This window comes from Medicago sativa, chromosome 4 (genome assembly GCF_051527215.1).
Source record: "Medicago sativa cultivar Bolivia chromosome 4, Bolivia_mono, whole genome shotgun sequence".
Lineage (NCBI taxonomy): Eukaryota > Viridiplantae > Streptophyta > Magnoliopsida > Fabales > Fabaceae > Medicago > Medicago sativa.
Genome location: NC_140752.1, coordinates 85,050,829 through 85,064,588, shown reverse-complemented (window position 1 = coordinate 85,064,588; position 13,760 = coordinate 85,050,829).

Below are 13,760 nucleotides of genomic sequence, written 5' to 3'. Positions count from 1 at the left end.
ACTTTGTGTTTTATAGGCAAAATTATTTCTACCGTTTGAAATGCATGGCCACGTTGATTTTCCCTTTTCGAGGGGTTTGTGGTGCCCCATGCGTACGTTCGACTATCAGATTTTCAATTCACATGATTTGTTGACAAGGTTCGTAGTGTGCAACCTTTCCATGAGCGTGCTTCCTTGCCAATTGTTCCTTGCAGTTAGTAACGTGATAATAACAGAACATGATTTTTATGCTCCATTGTCCAGTTCTACTAAGCTTTGACTCAGTCTGAGATCCTCAAGACTCACGTACTTAGTTAGTGGACTTATAAAAGAATAGGTTATCCTTAATTCAGTTGTTGTGGCCTTCCTCTAACTCTCGATAGGCCTGGAGGAAACTCTTCTAACCTTTAATCGTCTATCTATCAATTTCGGCTAATAGAATAATTATTTTTAGGTGTAAACACGTTCACATCTACAACAATAAAAATTAGCTCAAAAAGAGTGTCACTTTCAATCTTCATTGTAGTTTAATTTTATTTATTTATAATTGTACCATCTAATTAATACTGCGTGTATTAGTGTTATTTATTTTTGGGTCGAATAAGTTTTCGGTCCCTATAAAACTTTCAAATTTAGCATTTAATCCCTCTACAATATTTCTTCGGCGTGTGGTCTTTGTTTTATCTTGGTTTTCGGGTGTCAAACATTGATTACGTTTGAACCTTTCTAACCGGTGATATCTCATTTTTTCTTGGGAAGGGAAAAAGTAAGCAAAACCCTTGAGAATCGAGGTCCGGGAGTTGTTTTCGCTACGGGAAGGTGTTAGGCACCCATAACGACTATAGTATCCTATAGGAACCGTCTTTAATTTCTACGCGTGCGCTTTATTTTTAAATGCTATTTTGAAAGATGTTATTTAAACCTAAAAGTATTCTAAGTGAAGAATTGGAGGGAGAAGAATGTTTTTGGATTTTTATTTTAGTTGAATTGAAGGAATTTTGTTCCTTGCCTACGTACCCGATTAAGGGATCAAATCCACCGTAGTTCTCTTCCAAAAATGTTTTTGTTTTTGTTGGTTGATTTTAAGTTTGAAAATGGAATTTGAAGAATAGAAAGAGGCCTCAAGGGCATGAGATTTAGAAAAGGTGAGGTGGGATTAGTTATTTGCGAAATATGGTCAAAGTATGATTATTTTCATTTGGAATTTGATTAAGAAAATGAAAAGGAAAATTCAATGGGATTTTGATCCCAAGGTTTATTTAGAAAAAGGGTTTGAGTGATGTTGTTCATATTTGTTTGGAAAATTGGTTTTTTCTAAGTATAAGTCCTAGGCATTCATCTAAACATGCAATCCTAAACATACATCTAAACATGCATATTCTAACTATATAGTGATATGTGTGTGCATGTGTCGGTGCTCGTGTCGGTGTACATCATTAGAGTCCATTGTCCTTTACATCATACCCTAGATACATTCTATGGCCTCTTTGCCAAGAAAATTAAAAGTGCATAAAAGAAAAATATTACAAAACTCCTAAATGTTTACATTCTAACTTTGGTACAAATTAGATTGCAAGAAAGAAATAGAAACGAATATGGGATGAGATGGAGATGCTTATGAAATGATGAAATACGAAATGAAAGGAGTTAGTAGCACAAGACAATATTAAAGGAAATAAAGCAAGAAACGCACTAGAACATAAAGGGTAGAAAACAAAGGCAAAATGAATGCAAATATGGCTAAAATTTGTTCATAAAATGCAAGAACCATATGACCTATAATTTTCACATTCCAATACATTTTTAAAGGTTTAGAATCAAGTCTTGGAATGGGAATTAAGGCAACACGATTTACTTGGCATTTTAAAACAAGTTTTAAGCATATTTACATTATTAACCACTCAACTAACTTGTAAGCTAAGTAACCAACTAAAATCCACCATTATGCAACAGTATTGAACACAAAACAGCAGCTAAAGCCCTATGAGATCAAGTGGTATAGGTCACAAGTGCTCATCAAGCAATTGGGGTTGAAATCAAGCAAAGTTCCACTCATTTTTAGCACAAAACATGACAAAAATAACAAGAAAATTAACGCCTCATTTTTTAACCAATTTTAACATATGAAAATTATCACAAAATGCTACAAAAAAAAAATCAAGAAGCCTACATGAATTTTTTTGGAATTTTTTAAAGGTTTTTTAGGCTAAAAAAATTACAAGAAAATTGCTAGTTTTAATCAAAAATGGTGAAAAAGTCACACATATATTTTTTTTTATCAAAATTCAACACACAACAGCATCACAAGAAAATCAAGAAATTATTCAAAACACATGAAAAATTAATTGGAATTTTTAACAACTTTTTTGAGCATGCAAGGGTGCAAATAGCAAGAAACCAGTGGAACATGCAAGATACAGGGGTGTGCATAGCAAAAACGTGTGCAGGCATGGCAATTGGGCTTAAAGACGGGTCAGGGTGAAGCCATGGGTTAACCCATGGGTGAACCGGTTCATTGGCCTATATAAGGCCTTGAACCGGTCCAACACTCATTTCCCCACTCTACTTCTCTCTCTAAGACAAAAACTAGAGAGAGAGAGTCTGCAAATGACTCTCTCTTCTCCGATGAGACTATCTTCCTCCGACGTGGTGGCCCATGGTGGCGCCGCCGTGTCGGAGCTTCAACCTCCTCCGATCTGAGAACTGAACACATCTTCTTAAAGCTCCTTCTCTCCTCTTTACGATTTTGACAACGTTTTCTTGAAAACAAACTCAGATCGGAGTAGATCTAGGATTGAATCATTCGGTTCTTATGTTTTCAAACTTCATGAAACGAAACCCTAACATGCTCTGTTTTCTTCTCTGATTATGGAATTGAACTCGTATTTGAAAAACAAACGGTGAATCTCCATGATTTTTTTCAAATTAGGGTTTCGTTTCGAACTTTTGGATTTCTTCGAAGTTTTCACTTCAATTCACCGTTCGTTTTCAAACTTGAGTCTTCGATGATGGTTTAAAGCATAAACGAGAGGATTTTTGTGAATATACCTGGATTCAGTGGAGATTCGAATGGAAATCCTCAAGAAAGCTTCTGATCCTTCTTCTTCTCCCTCTTTTCGTCCCTGTGATCGTGTGAATCCCCTGGATTTGCACTTGAATTGCAGGGACTAGTTCGATGATGAAAGTTCTTGCGAAGAACTTCTGAGAACTTCGAAACAAAATCCTGTTCGAAATGACCTTTGTTGCGTAATTATTGGACTGAGACTTGCGTTTGATGAAGAATTTTGTGTTGTGTGATGTTTTTGATTCGGTTATGGCTTGAATTTGATGAGAATTGATGGATTTTGTGATAACTGAATTCGGTTAGGGTTTTGAGATGATGAACTTGTTCATCAGGTTCTTGAGCTTTTTCTGGATTTTTGTGGTGTTTGATTCGTTTTTGTGGAGAGAGAGAGAATGGGAAGTGTTTTTGATGAGTTGTTAAAATCTGAATGGCACTGCAATGATTGGCGCCTTTTATAGGCTGCCAAGCGTATTACTGGACCAATGCAAAAACGCCACCTGGACATGGACTTTGTAACAAACTCTTGGGACTTTTCTGCAATTTTTGAAAGTTGGAGGACTATTTTACTAAACTTTGGACAAAAAAGGACTTAAAAGGAAAAATCCAAAAGTTCGAAAATAATAAAAACTTAAAAGTGAATTTTAAACTAAGAAAAGGACTTATATGCAAATTTTGGAAATATTGGGACTTTAGAAAATAAAAAAAAATGATAAAATTGAATTAAAAACTGTAATTTGAAACAAACGTAAAGTGAAACGCCTAAAATTGACAAAACGGACTAAAATGAACCAATGGCCTAAATGAGGTACTTTAAAGTACCTCTCTGCCGAAATTTCGTGTGAAATGACCAAAATGCCCCTGGGGCTGAGAACGACTAAAAATGACTCAGATGAAATTAAAAAATGGATTTTTAACAGAAATTGAATCAAAGACTCATACAAGCAAAATTAAAAGACTCAGGGACAAATTTTAAGATTTAAACAGGGCTTTGACACTTGAAAAGACTAAAATGCCCCTAGGGGTAAAACTGACTCAAAAATGACTTCAAATGCAAATTTTGAAATGGATTTTGACGTAGAATGAACGAAGACTTATTCAAGCTACTTGAAAGGACTCAAACAAAATTTTAAAGATTGGAAGAGATCTTGACAAAAGAAATGACCAAAATACCCTTTAGTGTAAATTTGCAAATAACATTGAAATAAAATGCAGAGAAAGATGCAATTGATCAGAGACAGTTCAAATGACTTATAATGCAAGAAAAGAAGAATTGAGTTAGTATTTTTAGGTCCAAAACTAGGGTATAACAGTCTTTAAAAGATTTTGTGTCACCACTTTTGGTCATTGATTTAAATTAACTCGTGTATATCATCCGACATAGCTGATCAACATAAGTTAACTCATTTTACTTTTGGACCAAAATTTAGATCAAATGCATTAACTTATATTGATCCATCTATGTTAATAGTTTGAGACGGATGAAGTATTTGACAAGGATATAAATTGGCCGGTCCTCACAACAGTTATTGTGAAACAAAAAAAAGTACCACTACTAATCTAAGACATTCTAATGCGAGTTGTAGTCCCTTAACCACCTGCACTTAGCACTTGAGTTCCTCCTCACGCTTAACTTAATAAGCTCTAACATCTTCATAGTCCACCCTCTCCGTACTAGTGATTAAAGTCAACTTGAGTGATGCATTTTCAACAAAATACTTCCCATCATAATTTTGATAGAAGTTGAAGGACTGCCCATAAAAAAATTCTTCAACGGTAACGGTTCAAATAGAGTACGATATGTGTAACTTACTGGTAGGAAATAGGAATATTTCAGAGAGTCCACACGCCACTATTTATAAGTCAATAACATTAATGTGGAGTGAATAGCCAAATACCCCCCCGAAATTGCAAGGGGCGTCAATTACCCCCCTGTAGTTAACGAAATATCAATTACCCCCCCGAAATTGATAAACGTTAGTCAATTACCCCCCTCCGTTAATTTCCTCCATCCAACATGCTGATGTGGCAGTTAACTGCCCACGTGGCACTGCCACATGGTCAGAAAAGGCATGCCACGTCAGAGGGGGGTAATTGACTATAGGGGGGTAATTGACTATATTTTTTTTTTTTGAAAAAAATCTGATTTTCTTTTTCTTTCTTTCTGGTTTCTTCATAATTTTCTACCATTATTTTCTTCATCTCTTCTCTCATTGACCACCTTAGGATACAATGATAATGATTGTGTGGCAGGTTTTGAAATTGAAAACAATGATTTGATTTTGTTCAACAAATCAAAGATTTCAGGTAACAATCTAACATAACCCAACTCAACAACACCAAAATCAGTAGGTACTAAAACAACAGTTTGAATTCCAGCAGATTTAGCCAAGAAAGAACGAAAGCAGTAATCAGAAACATATTTGAACCACAAATGTTTACCAGAAGCAAAACACTTAACGGGTCCACCATACCCTTTTGGGAAAAAGAAGTACATAGAAGCTCAAAAGAACATCTCTGTGTCGGTTACACGGTCAAGGCCAAAAGCGTTAAATGGTGTTGTGTTGTTGAATGGTTTGATTTGGAGTTCAAGAGCAATAAGTAGAAATATAAGCAGAAGCTGGAGAATTGAAACTGTTTCGAATTAAGCAGTTTGCTGCTACAAGAGATTAAGTTGTTCCTGCATGGCATTGTGATGATTATATTAAGAATGGTAAGATTAAGTTGTTGTATGACTAGTTTTACAAGTGACTAAGCACGTTTGGATAGATGGATGGGCTGAAGCTTGGGTTGAAGTTGAGTGGGTTGAAGTGCTTAAACTGTAAATAAGTTGTTTTAGGAAGTTTAACTTTAAGCTTAATTCTGTTGATGATTGCTGGGTGTTAGAGGCAACAATTTAAGGAATCACGAGTAGTGACAAGTTGTTAAAGTGTGGTAATAAGCTGATTTGGCATGGGAGTTGAGTCATAAGAACAACTCCAACCATGCTTTTCTCTTCTTCATTCCATATCATGCGCCTTATTGATCCCATCTCAAAAACAAAACTAACCAAGAATCAAAAATCAAATTTTGAACATACCCTTTTGCTGCAATCACAAAATAATGGTAGAAAATTATGAAGAAACCAGAAAGAAAGAAAAAGAAAATCAGATTTTTTTCAAAAAAAAAAAATATAGTCAATTACCCCCCTATAGTCAATTACCCCCCTCTGACGTGGCATGCCTTTTCTGACCATGTGGCAGTGCCACGTGGGCAGTTAACTGCCACATCAGCATGTTGGATGGAGGAAATTAACGGAGGGGGGTAATTGACTAACATTTATCAATTTCGGGGGGGTAATTGATATTTCGTTAACTACAGGGAGGTAATTGACGCCCCTTGCAATTTCGGGGGGGTATTTGGCTATTCACTCCATTAATGTGTCTTTCCTTCAAAAGAAAAAAAATTAATGTGTCTTCAATTTCTGTAACAAATTCACCTCACCTACTTAATCCAACATGCATTGCAGAGAACCATTGATAAATGATCTTCGTTAGTAAATTAACGGTAGAGATTGTCACCCTCGAGATTTCAACCAAAACTCACGTGCATGTCGTCCACCCAATACAGCTTCTGCGTCATCACCTTTCACCTATGCAACCTTGGGATCCAGTGTCTTTCAAAATTAATATTCCCCATCTCCATGTGATTTCTCCGAAACGGTGTTCACTTTGTTAGAGATTTCGTACGTTACAGTTCTAAATTGCTCTCAACAAAACTATTTCTCCCACCAGTCATATTTATAAGCAAAAAATAATTTTTTAAGTACATTGAGTAACTAATGTATATAGTCTATTAATGAGGATGACTTGGTAAAAAAGCAGTTCTTTTTTTTTAATTATTGTATTTCTTAATATGTATGTAAAAATCTCAAACGACATTCATCTTAAATCGGAGGGAGTAGCCTGTAACGACGCCGTTTCCGGTTGGTTCATTTCCCTTTTACCATAAAGCACGTGTTTTTTCAAGACATTGTTGGCGAATTTTGAGAGGCAAAAGAGGGAGTATCATTTTTAAAAGTGAATGATGCTTGAACAACCATTTTGTAAAAAACTTTTGTGACAATTTTCTCTCTTATACTTACACTAATACATTATATTATCATTTTGTCTCTATTGTTTTAATTTTTGTGTAAGACTTGCATTTCTTTGTATATCTTGGTTGTCCCAAATGTTGTTCAAATAAAATTTCTCTTTTTAAAAGAAGTTTATAAAAGAAAAATTTGCTTTGAAACACAAGTCAAACCTTTGTCAATATACTAATAAATACTTCATCTGGTCTCGAATATAAGAAAATTTTCATTTTTTATGTACATTGAACAAATGATGTATTTGATTTTTATTATTGATCATGTGCAACATTTTCCAAACAAACTTGCTATTTTTTATGGCTTATCCAATGTCTCAAGAGCACTTATTAGCATTTTCCTAAAAAGAAAAAAAGAGCGGGTCAAATAATTAAATGACTTTGAAATGGAATGACACTGGGAGATTTATCTTTCTTTATATATAATTTAAAATTTCCCTCATTTGAAGAAACTTGGAAACTTATTATAGTCCCTCCGTCCAATATAAGAGTAGTTTAAAAAAAGAGAAATGCTAGGGTCACACCCTCTAACACTTTCTTTTGAACACACCCACTCATATGAAGCCACATCATCTCCTTTTTTCTAGATTTTTACCTGATAACCGGCTATTCAAGTTGTGACATAGGTATTTTTTATTTTTTATTTCCGTTTGGAATTTAAGGGGGGTGTATTGGATTAGGATTTTAAAAGACTATTTTAATAAAAAAAGTCTTTAAGATTTTAAAAGACTGTGTGAGATTGTATTGATTCTGTGAGATTTTAAAAGACTTTTTATGTAAAAGACTTTATACACTCAAGATTTTAATGGATTTATCACACTGACTTTTAAGGATTTCAAAGGATTTTATGGGATTTTAAAATTTTAAAGGATTCAATGAATTTTAGGGGAAAAAAGAACAAACTTACAAGTGTGAATGATAAAAATAATGAACAAATAAATTCTAGCGTTTGAATAAAGAAAAATAAAACCAATAAAAAATTCTTTTACTATTGATTTTAAAATTTTAAGGATTTTATGGATTTTATAAGATTTTAAGGGACTAAAAAACACTCTTAACACATTATTCTCCATACACATTTTTTATTTGTTAAAAATGTTATTCCCACAAAATTCAATTGTACATATTTAAAATTATGACAGCCCTTACAAATCTTTCAAAAGAAAAATATTGTGTCAGCCCTCATTTTGTGTTTGAAATTAGAGAAGTCGTTTGAGTTTTTCTAAGAGAGGTGAGAGAGAGAGAGAGAAGAGAGGAGACAGGGAGGGAGGGAGGGAGGAGAGAGAGAGAGAGAGAGAGAGAGAGAGAGAGAGAGAGAGAGAGAGAGAGAGAGAGAGAGAGAATGGAGAGATAGAGAGACGAAGAGAGAAAGGAGAGAGGGGGGAGGGGAGAGAGAGAGAAGGGAGAAGAAAGAGATAGTAACTTTTAAATGAAAAACAATCCCAAGAAATCTCATCTTTTCATGAAAGACTTTTTCTTGTTAAAATTACACTACAAAATCCCACAAAATCCATCAAAATCCAATTTATTAAACAATCCTTCGAAATTTGAATGATTTTGAATACCATGAGACTTTTTTTAAGTGATGAAAAGTCTTGATTGAATATTTCAAGACTTTTTTAAAATGACAAAGAGTTTTGATTGAATACCACAAGACTTTTTTTAAGTTGCAAAAAGTCTTGATTGAATACCACAAGACTTTTTCATAATTAAAAAGTCTTTTAAAATCCCATAGAATCCTAATTCAATACATCCCCCTAAATCTGCATAGACTAGACTCCATGATTTTCCAGATCTGGCTCATATTGCTCTTCTTCGTCGTTTTTCATTGCTATATGGTTTAAACACACCCACAAACTGTATCTGATCTTTTCCGCCGACGTTGCGTTTGCGGCCACAATCTCCATTGGGAGCTCCAATTGCCGTCAAATTATATGGTATTTTGAAGCCGAGCCCTGACGGTGGTCGGTGGCTATGGCCTTCTCGTTTGTGTTTCTTAATCTTTTTTCTATTAACGCTTTGCTCTTTTAATTTTTTATCCAAAGTAGAGAACTCTTGTGCTGGACTGAAATTCGATGAGTTTGTTTTGGATTATTGTACTGGGTTTGTTTGTAAGTATCATTTTTTCATGTCAAGTGTTTAATGGAATCAAACTCCAAAACATCGATGTTTGCATAAGAACAATAATTAATCAAGTTTGCTTCCAATTAACTTTTTGAGAATTTGACAAAAGATGTACTGATGGGCGATGAAACCTTGGAAGAACGAGAAGAAACAAGATGGAGGGTGAGGACATAGCAAATGAAAAGGTTAAACCCACGTGATAATTAAAAAAATAAAATAAAATGGTAACGCTTATTAAATTGAACCGGTAGCCAAGAACCAAAATAAAAAAGAGTGATGATGTGGCTTCACATGAGTGGGTGTGTTTAAAAGAAAGTGTTAGAGGGTGTGACCCTAGCATTTCTCTTAAAAAAATTATGGGTGTTAAAAAAAAATAGTTGGAATAATAAATTTATGTGAAAAATATGTAACTGTTAATATATTAAAATAGGGGGAAATGAAAATATCTTTCACATTTTTAAAAGAGAGTTTCTTTAAATGATAAATTAATGTTTACGAGTATATTTTCAATTATATAAATATTATAACGACATAGATTGAATTATAAGAATTTATAATAACCATCCAAAATTCTCCTCCAATACAATTTTTGACTTTATAAAATTATGAAAATTTTGTGTTATGAGAAGAAAAAATAACACCTTAAAATCCTCGCCTCTCAAAGTTTTTATTTCTTCCACTTACTTTCTCTTTTTTTCCCAAGTTCTCTCCTCATTTCCTCTCGAAACTCGCAAATAAATCATAGCAAGGGAGGGGGAAAGATCTCAAAGTCTTTTATTTTTTCCATTTACTTTCTCTTTTTTTTTTCCGAAATTCTCTCGTCCTTTCCTCTCGAAACTAATTAATAAATCATGCAAGAGAGATGGAAAGATGAAAAGCTTGTTATACTATCTCTATTAAAAAATAAATGTCATTTAAGGTCGTTGCGTATAATTAAGAAATGAACAAATAACCGAAAGAAATAACAATTTAAAAAATTGTTCCTAATAACTTCTTTTTTTGTTTTTGATAAAAAAAAATAGTGGTGCGAAGAGTTCAAAAGGTATTTACAAATAAATTTATATTTATCTTCCTTAACAAATAGATTGACATCTAATTTCCTTCAAAAAACATTGACGAAGCATGGATAAATTTTGAGTCCAAAATATATTTTTGGGTTAAATATGTCTTGGTTACTATAAATATATTAACTTTTCGTTTTAATCCCTCTAAATTTTCCTTCAACTTTTAATCCCTATAAAATTTTAAATCGCTACTTTTGGTCTCTATTTTTAAGTTCGTTTTTGTATTTTTTTAATAAATTTGTGCAGAAATGTGTAGAATATTGTAAAAATATTTCCAAAAAAAAAGTTTTTTTTTTAACAAAACATAAATTAAATATGAATTTTTAATCGTCAAAATATAAAAATTCATATTTAATTCATGTTTTGTTAAAAAAATCTAATTTTTTTAGAGAGATTCTTATAATATTATAATTTTTTTTTGTAAAATTTTATTCAGAAATTTGAATTCTACATATGAGTTTACTTTAAAGGAAAAATCAAAAGTGAATATGGAAAATTTTTGGATACTAAAAGTTGAAGAAATTTTTTAGAGAGATTAAAACGAAAAATTAACATATTTATAGAAATCAAAAACATATCTAACCCTATATTTTTTATCATTTGACCAAACATTTATAATTTGTTCCTATAAACTAGTGCTATTGATAATAGGCAAAATTCACATTGAGAGGGCACTACGACACTACACTTGAATAATTATTTGAATGTGGTGTGCACAAAATTAACGTGGAATTAGGGGTGTTTAAAACCGAACCAATCCAATAGAAAAACCGCAGATCAAACCAATCCAAATCGAAACCGCAAAAAACCGCACTTGGTTTAGATGAATTCGGATGACTTTCGCACTGAACCGCGCGGTTCGGTTCGGTTTGCAGTTTGCATCTCAACAACCAAACCAAACCAAACCAAACCGCAAGAATAATGAATATTACTTAAACATGTACTAGCCCAATTACATAGCCCAAGAATAATCTCTTTTGATTCAATTTTTCCATTGTTGCACAATCAGGTTCGATTCTAATTCCTTTCCATCTCTTTCAATTCATTTCCAGTGATGAATTTGTTTCCTTTTCTTCCCAATAATTTGTTTTATGCTTATGTTTCTTCTTAATTTTATCTATTTTGATATAAGTTTTACATAGTATTTTATCATCTGAACAACAAAATAAAATGTACTATGTTTATTTTGTAACAAGTTGGCAATATTAGAGTTAATGTAATATTTTTTTATTTCGCGATAAACTGCACAAACCGAACCAATCCAAACCGCATTGGTTTGGTTTGGTTTGGATGACTTTTTAAAAATCAACCAAACCAAACCAAACCGCATGTTTTTTTATCTCGCGGTTTGGATGACTTATATGCTTAAAAATGAACCAAACAGCACCGCGATCACTCTACGTGTAATTATACTTCGATTAAATCAACTAAGTATTGCATTGAAAAGGTTAAATGAGACTTATTTTTTTAAAAAAAGAAAAAACCGCGCTAAGACCACATTTATTTTGTAATAGAGGGATCTGTGTTTTTCTTTTATAAAGAAATTTTTTATACTACAAATATCTGTATTTTATTTTTATTAAATGAAAAAGGTGATTTATTAGTCAAAAAAGGAAGAAAAAGGTGAATTAATCGATTAACTTTACTGTGCGTGAAAGTTGGGCCCCGTTTGATAATGAAGTGGGGTCAGGTAAGAGTGGTGGTCACAGCAAAACACAGCACAGGATTTGAGGGAGGTAACGGCGTTGTTGACGGAGGGATGCTAGGAAAAGGAAACGCGTGAGAGGTACTAAACGCGGACGGCGATTGGGGACGAGTGTGATTTGACTCCGTGAATAACGGGAGACTGGATTACAGAGATTTGTGTTTGTGGGGACCAGGTGGACAACGGCTATTTTGTGATGACATGGAGGAGACATTATGTCACGTCTCCTTGTCTTTGGCCTTTTGGAGATTCATTCATGTGTCTTTGGCCTTTTGGAGATTCATATGAAGAAAACAAGGCAAATCAATTTAACAAGACAACACCTTCTAAAAAAAATAAAATGAGTTTTACTATCGAGTGTTATTAAAGTGCTTTTTAATGGATTTTTAATGAATAAATTATTATTTAAAAGGTTAAATATTCCAATTTTTAATATAATAAATACATAAACTTTCATAAAATTTTGTTACTTTGGATACTTAAAGAGTGTTTTAGAAGGTAGTTTACATGGTACTTGTCTAATGTATCCACAAAAATGTGTGTGATATTATTGTTGTTCAACAATTAATATCGCTGTTATTAGGATTTGGTTGTATTGCATATAATTTGTATTAGGATTTGGTTGTTTTGCATATAATTTGTATAAAAATGATCGGTGGAAAGCAAAATATCATAGAAATTGCATTGTGATTTTGTTAACCACTTTCTAATGTATCATTGTGATTGATTGTATACTTTATGTTTTCAGTTACATTATATGTGTATATGTCAACATGTTGTCCTTTGGGTGGTATTTAGTTTGCACCATCAATTAGATGAATTCAACTTAGAACACTTTTTTTTACCATTAGATTATATATAACCATATAGAACAAAAGAAATGAATTAGAGTAGGGTTAACTACATTTAATTCCAACAAAAAATAACATTAACTACACATAATAGCCTTACAATACTTAAGTGAGAAGATTTCTCAAAGCTACTTCAACCTTGTCTTTTCTCCCTTGGTCGCTCTCTCTCCCTCATGGTTCTGAAACGTGAAGAATATGGAATGATTAAAAAATGGACAATTTATTTTGCAAATTTTATGTTCGCTTAGCGGATTATTTTTATAAACTATGATGCAATTGCCAGTTGACTAAGTGGCAATTTCATACCGTCTTAACTTGTATTCGCTAAGTGAAGTAAATTTGCATATCTGCTGAATTCTAAAGTGGCACTAAGCCAATTTATCAACATTTGGTTCTTCAAACCCTAATACTCTTGTACATACGATCGAGTGGAGAAAATAACTTGATAACAATCAATTATAGTTTATAAGTTGAAATATAAACCGATGGTTAATGAACTCCATCGATGAATTGTTTAGGACAATTTGAGTTTGGTTATTGCGTGAAATAATTTTTGGTCAGATTTTGATTACCATGCGGTCGAACTCCGAATTATCATGATTCATATTTTTTTTGAGAATCGAAAGGTTAACACATAAAAAATGCCATGAAATATATATCGAAAACTTCGTAAATTTGTCGCTTATAGAACTATCAAAATGGACCATCCTTGATGAATAATCTCATTAGTCCATATTTCAGCACATATTGTCCGTAAAAAAGCAATGAAAATTATAGGTATTTTTTAGCTCAATTCATTTAGCCCTCGATAAAAAAATAAATCAGGTCAAGCTAGCACATCAGTCTTCAAG